At 39.0% G+C, this 12366-nt stretch overlaps 1 protein-coding gene across 2 annotated transcripts in view; it reads right to left on the bottom strand.

Moving 5' to 3' along the window:
- The window catches only part of LOC308399174 (ankyrin repeat and BTB/POZ domain-containing protein 3-A), a 279641-nt gene that overhangs the window by 201344 nt on the left and 65931 nt on the right, over positions 1-12366 (bottom strand). The gene's annotated exons all lie outside the window — the stretch shown is intronic.

Below are 12366 nucleotides of genomic sequence, written 5' to 3'. Positions count from 1 at the left end.
AATGTGCGACAGCAGTAGCGTTATAAAAGAGTCTGTGACGAATGTGAAATAAAGATATAAAAAGTACTAGAGATGGCACGATACCACTTTTTTATGTCCGATACCAATACCGATATCATAAATTTCGATATCTGCCGATACCGATATGAATCCGATATAATGTTTTTTAATCAACAAAACTGTTTTTTTTTAAATATCTTGCTGCATTTTGTATAAGTTCATACTCAAGTTTAAAACAACAACTACACTAAAGCTATTCTGTTATACCTATATGCAAAAAAAAAAAATTTCATAGTTCAGCAATACTGATCAATCTAATAAACTTAAACCTACACCATCCTCCCTATTCTGGTATTTTAAAGAGTACTTAGCGTAAATATTAAGCAACCTAACTAATAGGGTTCCAACTCCCAGCAACAACAAAAATAAATAAATAAAAAATAGGGAACCACCCCTCACACTCCACCTCATGATGCTTAATCAACGTAATCAACCTTAATTTGATGCAGTGTGAAAAAAAATGCACAGAAATCAATTATTTTTCAAGAAATATTAAATAGATTCAACATCTTTCTTCAACAAAATTGCAGACTGCACAGATGGTACCTTCCCAAAGGAAAAAGTACTATAGCTTACTAGGGTATATATATTAGACTTAATAGTCACTATATATAGTAATGGACTTCTATTCATTTTACATCAAATTAAAACTTTGGGTGTAAGATTCGGATAATTATTTATTAAAAGCTAGACATTTTAAATGAGAATAAGAAAGAAAAGTATGTCTTTGTGCCCCCTTTTCCCTGTTCATGCCCTATCGGCCCCCCTGGCTAAACTTTGCTAGATCCGCCCCTGCACAGTTACCAGCCGTCAGCTACGTAGAAAAAGATCCTCGAGTAGAAAGTAATATTAAATAAATTCTAACAACAGCTGATCAAGCTTAAACGTGCTGCTGTTGTTCAGCCGATGGTTTCCTCTTTCTGGTGCAAAGTGGGCCAAAAACAAACCAGAGAGACGGACTCGCGACAGAAAAGCCGATCAGCTGATCGTTAAGCAGTTTCATGATTGAAGTAGCAGCAAGAAGAGGCAGTCGCTCCATATATCGTTTGGTAAGCTTAACGCAGGAATGCTTTACAAACATTCAGAGATGGACTTACACACTTGCTTTACTTCTCTCGGGGATAACTTTGTCGGAGATGAAATGCCGGGTTGCTAGCGAAGCTCCACATGCTATCCAGACCACCGACAGGTCCCGCATGCCACAGCCGCTCTATCACGTGATGTATACTGCTCCGACGTGCTAACGTTCTGAGGTGAGTTATGGCGTGTTGCAAGTTTTGTGAGGTGCTTTCGTGATATTTAATGGATCGGATTAAATTTTTTATTTTTCTCCGATATCCGATCCAGTAATTTAGGTCAGTATCGGACCGATACCGATACGTAATATCGGATCGGTCCATCTCTAAAAAGTACAGTAAAGTTTGAAACACTGCAGCTCCTTTAATAACGATTCAGAGCAGGAACCCGAGTGGCAGTGCTTCACTGAAGCGAAGATTTGAAATAACAAACCTCCTGAGTATAACGGTTAAAAAAAACAAAACAATGGAGAACAAGCAGCAGAAACAACCTAGTAATGAGACGTCTCACTTTCTAAATAGTTAGTAGAACAAAACATAATAAAAAAGGAATAATCAGCTACAGCTTAATAATGAGATGTCACACACTGAGAAAACAACAAGAGGAAAAGAGTTCCTCTACCTCGTCTAATCTGTTACACAAAATACCAACAAAATAATGTGTTTGCTTTTTATGCTGCCAACTTGAGAGCAATGAAATGAAGCCAGCATGTCCACTGGCTGTAATACAGTTGGAAAATGTACAGATTCCAATTTCACAACTTGTTAGGCTGCAGTAAATTGTTTTCATGCTTGGTAATCGGGCTGAAACGTCACAATGCAAGGAGAGCGGGAGAACACACTACGAAGTTAGTGAAACACAAAGAGCTTACCTGTAGCGGACGGCGGGGAGATCAGGTCCAGTAGCATGGAAAGAAAGAGAGAGATAATTATGTTAGCAAGGATTACACTCTTAAAAGCCAGCTGAGAATACACACAGACAAACAGCAGATGATCAATGCAACTCATATGACGGGCCTGAATCTTCTGGTATCAATAAGAAACTTAAAAATATGTCTTCTTGCATAACACACTAGCTTGGGTGTTAATTTATTTGCTCTGGGTCTGTACCAACCGGATGGCACACATGTGACCTGCTGGTAATTATCTGTTGCATTAACGTCTGATGGATGACTCGGTTTTCTTTTCAAGGCCCCTTGAGCAAACTATTACCGTTTATAACGTGAACAAAGAAACGCCCGGACCGTGCTGATGAATTGTTCCACTTTTCTAATTTCAGCTGTAATGATTTCTAAAAATGCTTGGAGGATAATTCCAAGAGTTTCCTACTGCAGTCCATTTTTAGTGTTGTACACTTTGGGATTTTTCTGCTGTGATGTCATGAAGTGCGCATGGATCTATGGAACTGCACTGGATTCCCCAAGACATTTTTAGCCAGGAATGTAAAAACAATCAACTTTTAATCAGTTCAGTTATTTTGATTTGTGTTTAAGCTGTCATGAATAAATTAGATGTTTTTAATTGTCCAATTTATGGCTGAAAATGACTTAACAACAGCGGCCACTCTGGCCATGGGTGGTAATTACAACATAATACAAACATTTTTTTATTTTATTTTATTTTTTTTATTTTTTTATTTTTTTTACCTTGGAACTGTTAGGATGCCTGGGTCGTCGACCCAGGGTTTTTGAGTTTATTATTATTTATAATTTCTAGTCTTTGGTTTCTTTGTTAGAGTTCTGTCTTTTGGTTTATGTCTCTGTGTTATCCTTAGTTGCTGTCTTCCCTGTCGGCTATATCCCCGTGTCCAGTCAGTGTCTGTGTCTGCCCTGGTCCCACGTCTCTGTTCCCTCTGTAGTGCCTGCATGTGAGTCTGTGTCTTTTATTCAGTCTGTGTTTTGTGTTTCCTGTTTTACTTTGAAGGTCTCTGTCTTATCTCAGTGTGTTACCCATTCCCTGATTGCTCCCTCTGTATATTTAAGCCCTGTGTTTCTTTGTGTCTGTGTTGTGATCTACTGTTTACCTAGCTGTGTGTTTGGTCAGTCGTCTGGTGTAAGTTTATTTTGATTTTTCCCAGTTATCTTATATTTGAGTTTAACATTAAAGCTGTTTTGAGTTCACATCTGTCTCCGGAGTCTGTACCTTGGGTCCTGTTCCTGTCTGCACACAGCCGCTCATAACAGGAACTGTTTCTTTCTAAAATAACAATATTAAAAGAAATGTAAGTAACACAACAGCTAAACTCTGTTAAGCAAGTAAGTCTGGACTAAAGACTGTAATTAAAAGATAGACGGCAACACAATGTCATAAGTTTCGCATTTTACAAGTGAGGGGTGCACCTGAATGAAAAACTGAGGGACACTGCAAACTCATATGGTGGGGATTTGTCACTCTTCGCCAATCTCTAAACCATGTTTTATTATTTACTTTAGTCTAAATGGGAACAGCATTAGCATCATTAGCAAAATCAACACCCTGTTATACCAATTAAAACTTGAAACTAAAGACTGAGACAAACTCTTCAAGAAAGTGTTTAATAAAAGGTATAATTACAGTGAAAAATGGGGGAACCACAGAAGTCGCCCCCTGCTGGTCATTAGGAAGAATACAGCTTCAAGGCACTTTTACATTGGCCTTACTTTTTTAGCCCCAGAAGCAACCTCCATGTTTATCTTTATATATTTTATGTATAGATCTATTTATTGTTTTGTTTTGTTTTTTCAAATACTGCACTGTCTCACTTTAAGACTTTTTATTAAATTTTTTGCTTAAATACTGCATTCCAGTCACCTATGCTTAGTTTGGGTTCATGAGCACACTCGATGGGTCCCCCCTTGTAATTTCTGCCCTAGGGCCTCCTATTTTATCAACACAGCCCTGTGTTTCTACTATCTGGATCATAATTAATTGGAAAATATATTTGCAATTAATTGTCAGTGTTGTTGTCCAAAAGTAGTCTGATTTGAGTCCAAGACAACAAAATATGTACTCCAGCCAACCCAAGTGATATGGAAAATTTTCTACACGCCTGAGGGGACATCATTTTAAATCAGAGTGAGTTAACTCCTTGTTTATATGGTGCATTAAAATTAGGTTTCTTTAAGAAAGAGAAAATGAAGCAACCAGTCAAAAAATGTATTCGATTTAATAGCAAGTTTGTCACTGGAGCGCTACTGTGACCTTGACATATTCCAAGGAGTTAAAAACAATCTCGTGTTACTACGCCGCAGCTAAAACGGATTACTGGCAGCTCTTAGATGTCCAAGGCTGTATGGAGGGCTGTTTGGGAGAAACATCACAGAGGGCAATCATCCCTCCATCAGTCCTCTCCCTTATGTAACTCGCCACCCACTGAAATAAAAGAAAGCCTGCCTGTCAATCAGCTGGTCAGAGGATGTGGGGGAGTACAGGAGAAAAATGTGCTACAGAGAAAGACACACCGTCAAGGTTCACTAACACTCCTTGTACTGACACCTTTGGAGTAAAATCATTATTCTGATGAATATAATTAGGGGATAAAATATCACCACATTACAAAGACTTGAACTTAGAAGGAACTACATCACAATGTAGCTACCCAGGTGGTATGCCAGTGTGCAGAGTGGTCGCATTTTAAATAGCTCTGACAATTACCAATTTTGCATTTTGAAACCAAGATGAGGAAACAGAGTTTTAGAAAGGGCAAAAAGTTAAATTTTTTCCACACTGGTTTACAGAGAAGCCAGAAAGGAAATGATTAAAAATGTTCTGACACAACATGAAGGACAGCAGAGTTCAACAAAATCAACCCTCAGATCACGAATCGCTCAGTCAAAATTGCCCTTGAATAACTTTTCTATGACAGTCATCAGAAGCTGTACGGTTATAAATTCTACTCTTTTCATGACCACTCTTACGAAATATGTTGTAATGACCCAAGATGAGGAGCTGGCAGCACAGAGACTCGCGTGATTCTTTATTTAAGGTGTTAACTTTACAGCCTTATAATTGTGAAGTGATTTCTGTAGTTTTACAGGCCGAGGTTGATGCTGAGTTTGGCTAGTAATAGGCCATCATGATTGAGGCTACTGTGGCGAGTAATGACCTCTGTCCACTCCAGCTGCGTGTTAATGCGTAGTAAAAGCTGCAGTCCTGTGGGTGTGTGGCGTAGCACAGCACGAGCACAGAAGGTGTAAGTGGAAATAGATATCGGTCTCTAGTCTAAGCTCTTTCACATCCATTTTACAAATTGGCTCTGCAAAATGAGACGATATATGCAGAATATCCATATACACGTTTCCACACTGATTTATATTGTCAACTCAGTCACCCAGTGACACCCAGAAGGTTTGGTAGTCTGAACTATTGCTCGACAGGTAAGCGCAAATGATAGTGAGAAACTATTCTCTGACCCAAAGGCTCAGGACAGGAAGCCTCTCATCCACTGGCAAAAACCCAAACATACTGGCAGCAACCTGAAGGGATACAAGAATATCCACCTCTCTCACAGAGGGCACCTCCAACAGTGGAACAGAGTCCTGCCCCTCTTCAGAAGACTGGTCCCAGAGCCCAAGCTGTGCATTGAGGAGCCCGACTATATCTAGCTGGTAACACAACCTCGTGCACTAGCTCTGGCTCGTTCCCCCCAGAGAGGTGACCTTCCACGTCCCAACAGCCATACTCAATAGCCGGGGATTGGACAGCCAGAGTCTCCATCCTTGACTGCTGCCCAACACACATATATATTACTGAATAATGAAGGTAATTCTTAGGACTACATTTAGCAATAATATACATAACTCTCTTTTTTCACCACTGATAACATTGCAATATTAATTATTGGGTCCTGTTGAACAGTCTAGTAGTGGGATTACTTTTACAGCCATTTAATAAACACACAAAAACACTCAGCTGAAGCATTATAGGTCAGTCAGTAAGATCAGAATTAAACGCATGAATCCTTGATTCTTCATCCCTTTTTAAAATCTCGCAATAAAAGGATTTACATATGACTGAATGGTAGTTGGCTACAGCTTGCAAAAGTGAAGTAAATCAATGCAAGCTCCCTGTCATGACTGATCTGACCTTTGAGTTAATGAAGAGACCAAAACAGAGGGCTCTACCATAGATATAATATTGCCCGTGTCACAGCTCCGGAGCTTTGAATCATTGCCAAGAAGAATCAAGGCAGCTCTGAAGGCAAAAGGCGGAACCAACCCAGTAAATCTGAAGTCATATGAAGTCATATAACGGTACATTTAAAAAACAGAAAAATTGTGTTTATAACTAAAATTTAAAAATAATAAAATAAACTATGCTTTTTCTCTTAAAGGTTATCAAGGCAATGCTAACATCTGGGCTTACCTATAAAAATCCCTGCAGTACTCAAATGATGGATTTGTACTACCCTTAGAATCACCCTAGAGGGCCTTAATGGTCCTCAAATTACTTCAGCATGATTTTGTGCCTCCTTTCACACATAAACAAATTAAGGGACTTTAAAAGGAACTCCAGGGGCTTAACACAAGTCTTATTTTTATCAATACCTACCTTAGGACTCGCTGTAAATGTCAAAGAAGTGCTTGAAACATAACATAAGCTCTGCAGCACTGTCAAGTGTTTGACCATCAGATGAACTGCGGAAAAAAAACATCCCAAAGAGATGTTTATCCGTTCACCTTTTCAATATTTATCAGCGCTGAATTTTAATGAGTAATCTGACTGAAAAGGGTAAGGAGAGCACAATCACCAGATGTGTCAGATTGTCCATGTCAAACTCAGACTTTCCTGGTGCAGCAGCAGCAGCTCCGATGTGAACAGACGTTAACCTGGATGTCAGACTGCCAGAGTGAAGCATATAGAAAATCCCCCTGCTATGTTCTCATGTCCAATTATCTCGCAGGAGAAAAAAAAAGACATTTACTCGACTCCCTGCAGATCCGGAAAGTACCCAAGAAGGCAGGCCTGAGCGGAGGCTTGAATACTAGGTACAAATGGAAACAGTAAGGAAGCACCTTAATAAATCAGCTGAAGGTCAAACATTTGCTTGTAGGCGGTATGATTTAGGAGGTCGGCTGAACAATGTAGAGTTAGGAATCAGAAGGTCTCACCTGTCCAGAGAGCTTGTCCCATCTCTATTGAGCCAGCAAGGTGTAAAATATTCTCTTCGATCTCCTGTTTAATAGAAAGTGGACCAAAAAGAAAGTGGAAGGGCAGAATGGACAGATCTGTCAGCTGCCTCTTTTCCACACTTCTTTTCCATTTAGATGGATGAGATCCAGAGAAGACTTTTTTTTTAAAAAGTAAGACTTGGAGAGTCTTCTGTATGAGAACTGCTCGAGGTAGTGTGTGCTGAGTCAGTAAAACTGGAGTAAAGTTTTAAAATTGACAGACAATCATTAAAAGGAAAAGAAGAAATATTATAAAAGCCTGAACATATTAAAAACCACTCTCTATATTCATGAATCTTTACCTTTACTATTACCACTTGTCCCAAATCAACTGAAGCATTTATCAGAAGTTTAATAATTCTCTTTGCAAGCTTAAACTTTTGCTCACATAATTTAAGAGAGATTAAAAAAGCAGTTGCTGTAAAGCCTAAAATCAGACTCAGTTAATATCTCGCTGTACTTTCACTGTAGTACTGTGGAAGTTAAGAAATAACCTGGCATAACCTCGGTCCTGGGGTGACCACGTCCAAGGAAACTAAATCTCATGGAGAAATACATTTTATTTGAATGAAACGTTCTCATTTCTCTCTCAAGGTAAATACAATGGACCCATCCACTCAGGACAGCTAATTGGGTAGCTAGTTGGAGGTGTGGCCAGCATGGTTGTGGCAAAAATTGGAAAAAGGAAGCCTAACATTGTCAAGTTAGATCAGGAATGAAGACCCAAAATGCACACGTAAAATTAAACAATTAAAAGTGAAAATCAAGCTAAACTATTGTACACGACAGGAAACTAACAGAATAAAACTGGAAGAACTAAACAAGGGAACGTCACTGATGGAGATGGATACACGAGGAACACAAATGATAGTAAATAGAACAAAAGCACAAAGCTGGAAACACAATAAATAAACTAAGAATCAAACTGAAGATAATCGATAATCAGTAGAAGTTAGAAAAAAATATAAAATACTGGATTAAAGACCCAGAACGTGGACCTTGGTATTCCTGGTTGGGTTCTGGGTCTCAAGAAAATTGGTCAAAAGTGTACATTATGCAGTTAAAATAGAAACAGGAAGATATAACATCTCCACAGACAACATCTAACCACAAAATCCAAAACACGCTTGTCAACAAAGAAACTCTCTGATGTGTTTTCTACGTAGAGCAATAAAAAAAAACCACAGGAAGCCATTTGAATACACCAGTCTTCTTCTCGTGCTGCGAGTCTGTCAATTTTCTCTTTTTGTTTGCTTCAAATCAACAGCCAACTCTGTTGCCAAGACATTACCTTTATATACTTGCAGAAGCAGAGATATTATAGGGGAAAGATAGGCCAGCAGTACAATTCATCAACTTTATGAGAAAATGTTCCTAGTTGACTTTTTTTTTTTTTGCTGTATTTTTCCAAAATATCCACATTTAAATGGAATTCATGAAATACAAAACACCTCACTCAAACACAGTTTAAATACATATTCTCATTTACAGTATTTTCATGGGTGAGTACATACTGTAGGTCAATATACATACACTTACTGACCACTTCATTAGTTTAGTTCCTAAAACCTTTTTGTCCATGAATAAATAAACCCTGCACCATCTAAATCTTTACTGTTGGCCTGGCTGTTCACATCTTTTAAGATGGAGTTTGCTCAGCCCAGTCTCAGATTACTTTTCATAAATGACATGGTTCTGATCTGGCTGCTGATTTAACACGTATGCACCACTGCTTTGTTTCTTTTGGATGCTTCTCATGTAAATGTAACTTCCACAGGGCGGATCTAGCCTGGGAGCTATCTGAGTTCTTTCCTACCCATCTCTCCTGTGACCGTTTTTTTTTCTTTTATTTTTAATCAGAACATGAGTAATTTATGACAAATTGCAAACTGTGAGCCACAATACAGTACTGAATTTGTCATCCTCATCATTAGAACCCAGGGCTATTACAAGTGTGCTGCCCCTGTGAGTGAGATAAGCACCAGTATGGCTTCCAGAGAAACCTCCTCTGTACTGTAGGTAGTGTGTCTGTGTGTCCCCCGCGGCTTTCTGTGTGCAGTTATGTCTTTTTTAAGACCAAAACAACGACAGCCTGACCTTACCACACCATACAAGCTGACAAAATGATTTATACCAGCTCCCGATGAGTGAATTTGGCAGCGCCCCCCCCCAAACTGTATAAATACCTTCAAACAACCTCCACTCTTCAACTGAGCACTGGCTCCAGCAGTCACAAGGCCAGCAGCTTTCTGTTTGGATAAGGACACTGATATGACGAGGCTGTATTAGATTTATGCTGATCAGCAGTGGTGGAAAAAGACATGCGCTCTACATTTGAATGAATTTAAACCGTCACTAAGCGCAAAAATTATGAAACACCGAATCGTGGAAATTGTGAGATGAGCCTCACTCCCAAATCGTCACATACGGGTTCTTGTTCAGGATTCTTTAGCCACACTTGGTACCCTCTAGTGTCATTTGCTAACAGGAGTGTAGAGCACTTTAACCCAAACCACATGAAGCAAAGGGGGAAAAACATTCTTCTAAACAGACAAACCAGCAACTTAAGCCCCCATCAACTCGCCTGACCCCACACACCATTAGCTCTCTCCATCCAGTTCTTAAACAAGAGGAGTGAAACACCATGAGACAGTAAACACCAGATATGGCATCCATCTGTTTGCTATGTGTGCGGGTTGTGGAGAAAGCAGTCTATTCAGAGATGCCCATGTAAACTTGTCCCCATGTCAGCTCGTGTCAACAGCCTGTATCTATAATCTTATTCTTTCAGTCACTGTTCATGAACCTTTATGATGAAAACATCAATAGAACACATTACCAGAGCTTGAATCTGGAGCCAGTCAATGAAACTGTTTGTTTGTTGGCACATAAAAATCCAAATGTTTACAGTTTTTTTTTCCAGATGGTGGTCACTAAATGAAAGGTCAGCAAGTTTGGAGAAAAAAAACATGAGCAAGTAGCATTCAGAAGTTCAGATCATATATGAGGGAAATAATGAGGAACAAGGAAATAATATGCAGTGAAAACTAGAAACTAGGACAACATGGCAAATATAAGACTAGCGTTTAAAACACAAGGAATACACAAGATCACTGGAATGCTAACAGTAGACACACAAATGGTCAAAGGGAATCTGCAAAGAACTGTAACTTAACTCAGGTGTTACTAAACTGATGCACGGCAGGTAAAAAGTAACAGATTTCAAAATAAAACTAGGAAAACAACAGCAATTCAACACCAGAGGCAGCGGTCTAAGACCTTTCTCTTTTCTCACTCACTCCAGCTTTTCCAGGGATACCGAGGTTTTCCCAAGCCATCCTAAGCCAGATGCTTGAACTGCCTCAAATCCTTTTGATGCTCTACTCTGATCCTCTACTGAATGACTCAGCTCCTGACTCTACGAGTGAGAGGAAGCCTGTTTCTGTTGGTCAATACCCACAGCTTCTGGCCCTGTGTGAGGATTGGAACAAACGTGCTGCTCCAACAAAACCAGAATCCAAAACCACGTCCACTACTGTGACCAGTGGTTGAGGATACTGACACCAAAGGGCCCCTACTGTGTATTTTTATGACTGTACAAATCCTGAAGATCCGTTGCTTTTATTATCACCGTAGTACGGAAGCTGTCAGCCAAGGGTTTAGGAATTTGGAACAATGATCCACAAAAGAAAAATATTAAACATAAAATCTACAATGAGAATCACTGTTATACTCATGCACACATAAAAAAAAACACAGCAAAGCATATTTACAGCCTCTTGTTATGGTCTCAAGTTTGAAACTTTGTGATTCAGAATAGTATTTTTACTGTTCGCTTTAGCCAGTTAATTGCATCCCCTGAGATTTATCGTGCAAGACCAAGGCAATAAAAAATACAAATGAGAAAATATGTATTAAGGGTAAAAATAAAGAAAAAGAAAAGTGTTTTGTTAATTAGCTGAACTCACCCAAGTAGCCACATACAATGTTTCTTTAAAAAAAAAAAGGAGGTTTTATTAGAGGAAAATAACAACAATCAAATCCCCACCTGAGCCACAGCTTTCGTCCTGCTTACTTCAGCTGTGATGAAATATGAAGCTCACTGAGGTAAAAACAGTCTCCCTACAACCTGAGCCCACACTGCTGTAGCTGTGGCCACTGTAAATGAGCTTGTTAGGTGGAGTTCACCAGAGATGAAAGGCCGCTGCTTCAGAATGAGGCCGGCTGTGGCATCATGGATACAGGATCCAGAACAGTCCTGTATTTTGAAGTCGACTCTCGCTTCAGTGAGCTCTGACTGAGAGTAAGCTTGATCGACTGCCAAGTTAGAAAATTAAAACTTGAATACCAGAAGCGCCGGACTGGTTACTCTAGGAAAAAGTCATAAATAGTTAAAAAGTGGAGTCTAAACAGCTTAAAGTGACTGATTATGGGCCTATTTTGGAATATTTGTTGATTTTGTTCATATTTTCTGTCATATATACTCCTTTTTTTTAAAGCGCATGTTCACATTATAAAAAGGTTAAAAGTTTTGAATAATGAGGCAAAAAAAGGAAGGTGTAAACATAAAAAAGGCATGCAAGCAAGATGGCAAGCATCCACTATGATATTCAGTAGAAGCTGTGATTATACCAAACAAATGTTCATACACCATTTATGACTATAGCCTCCAAGACTGTATATAAAAGATGGATATAAACATTCATGTCACCCACTGGTTTGTGAAGACGCTTTCTGGAGCTTCAAATTGACCGTTTTTGCCAGTAGGCATCTTAACTTTTGGCACCAGATGTGAGTGGTGGATTTCATTGTAAAAACTGAGAATGCTCATATAGTAGTGATTTGTCAGTGAGAACAAGTTAACTTTATCTTCCAGTTTATACTTAAATAGTCAATTTGAAAAATGGTGATCAGGTTGAATTAAATAAGACTTTAAACTAACAAATGACAATAAGCCCATCAGAAAAATGTTTACTCAGGTCATAAATCCAGTTACATTTGTTTAACACAACTGGAGTGACTCTCCTTCTTGAAAACAAAAGAGTAGCCCCCTGCTGGCCACCAGAAAGAATGCAGATTTA

This window comes from Rhamphochromis sp. 'chilingali' (genome assembly GCF_963969265.1).
Source record: "Rhamphochromis sp. 'chilingali' genome assembly, chromosome: 7".
NCBI lineage: Eukaryota > Metazoa > Chordata > Actinopteri > Cichliformes > Cichlidae > Rhamphochromis > Rhamphochromis sp. 'chilingali'.
Note: the sequence above shows the minus strand (reverse complement) of the source record. Positions and strands in the feature narration are given on the sequence as shown.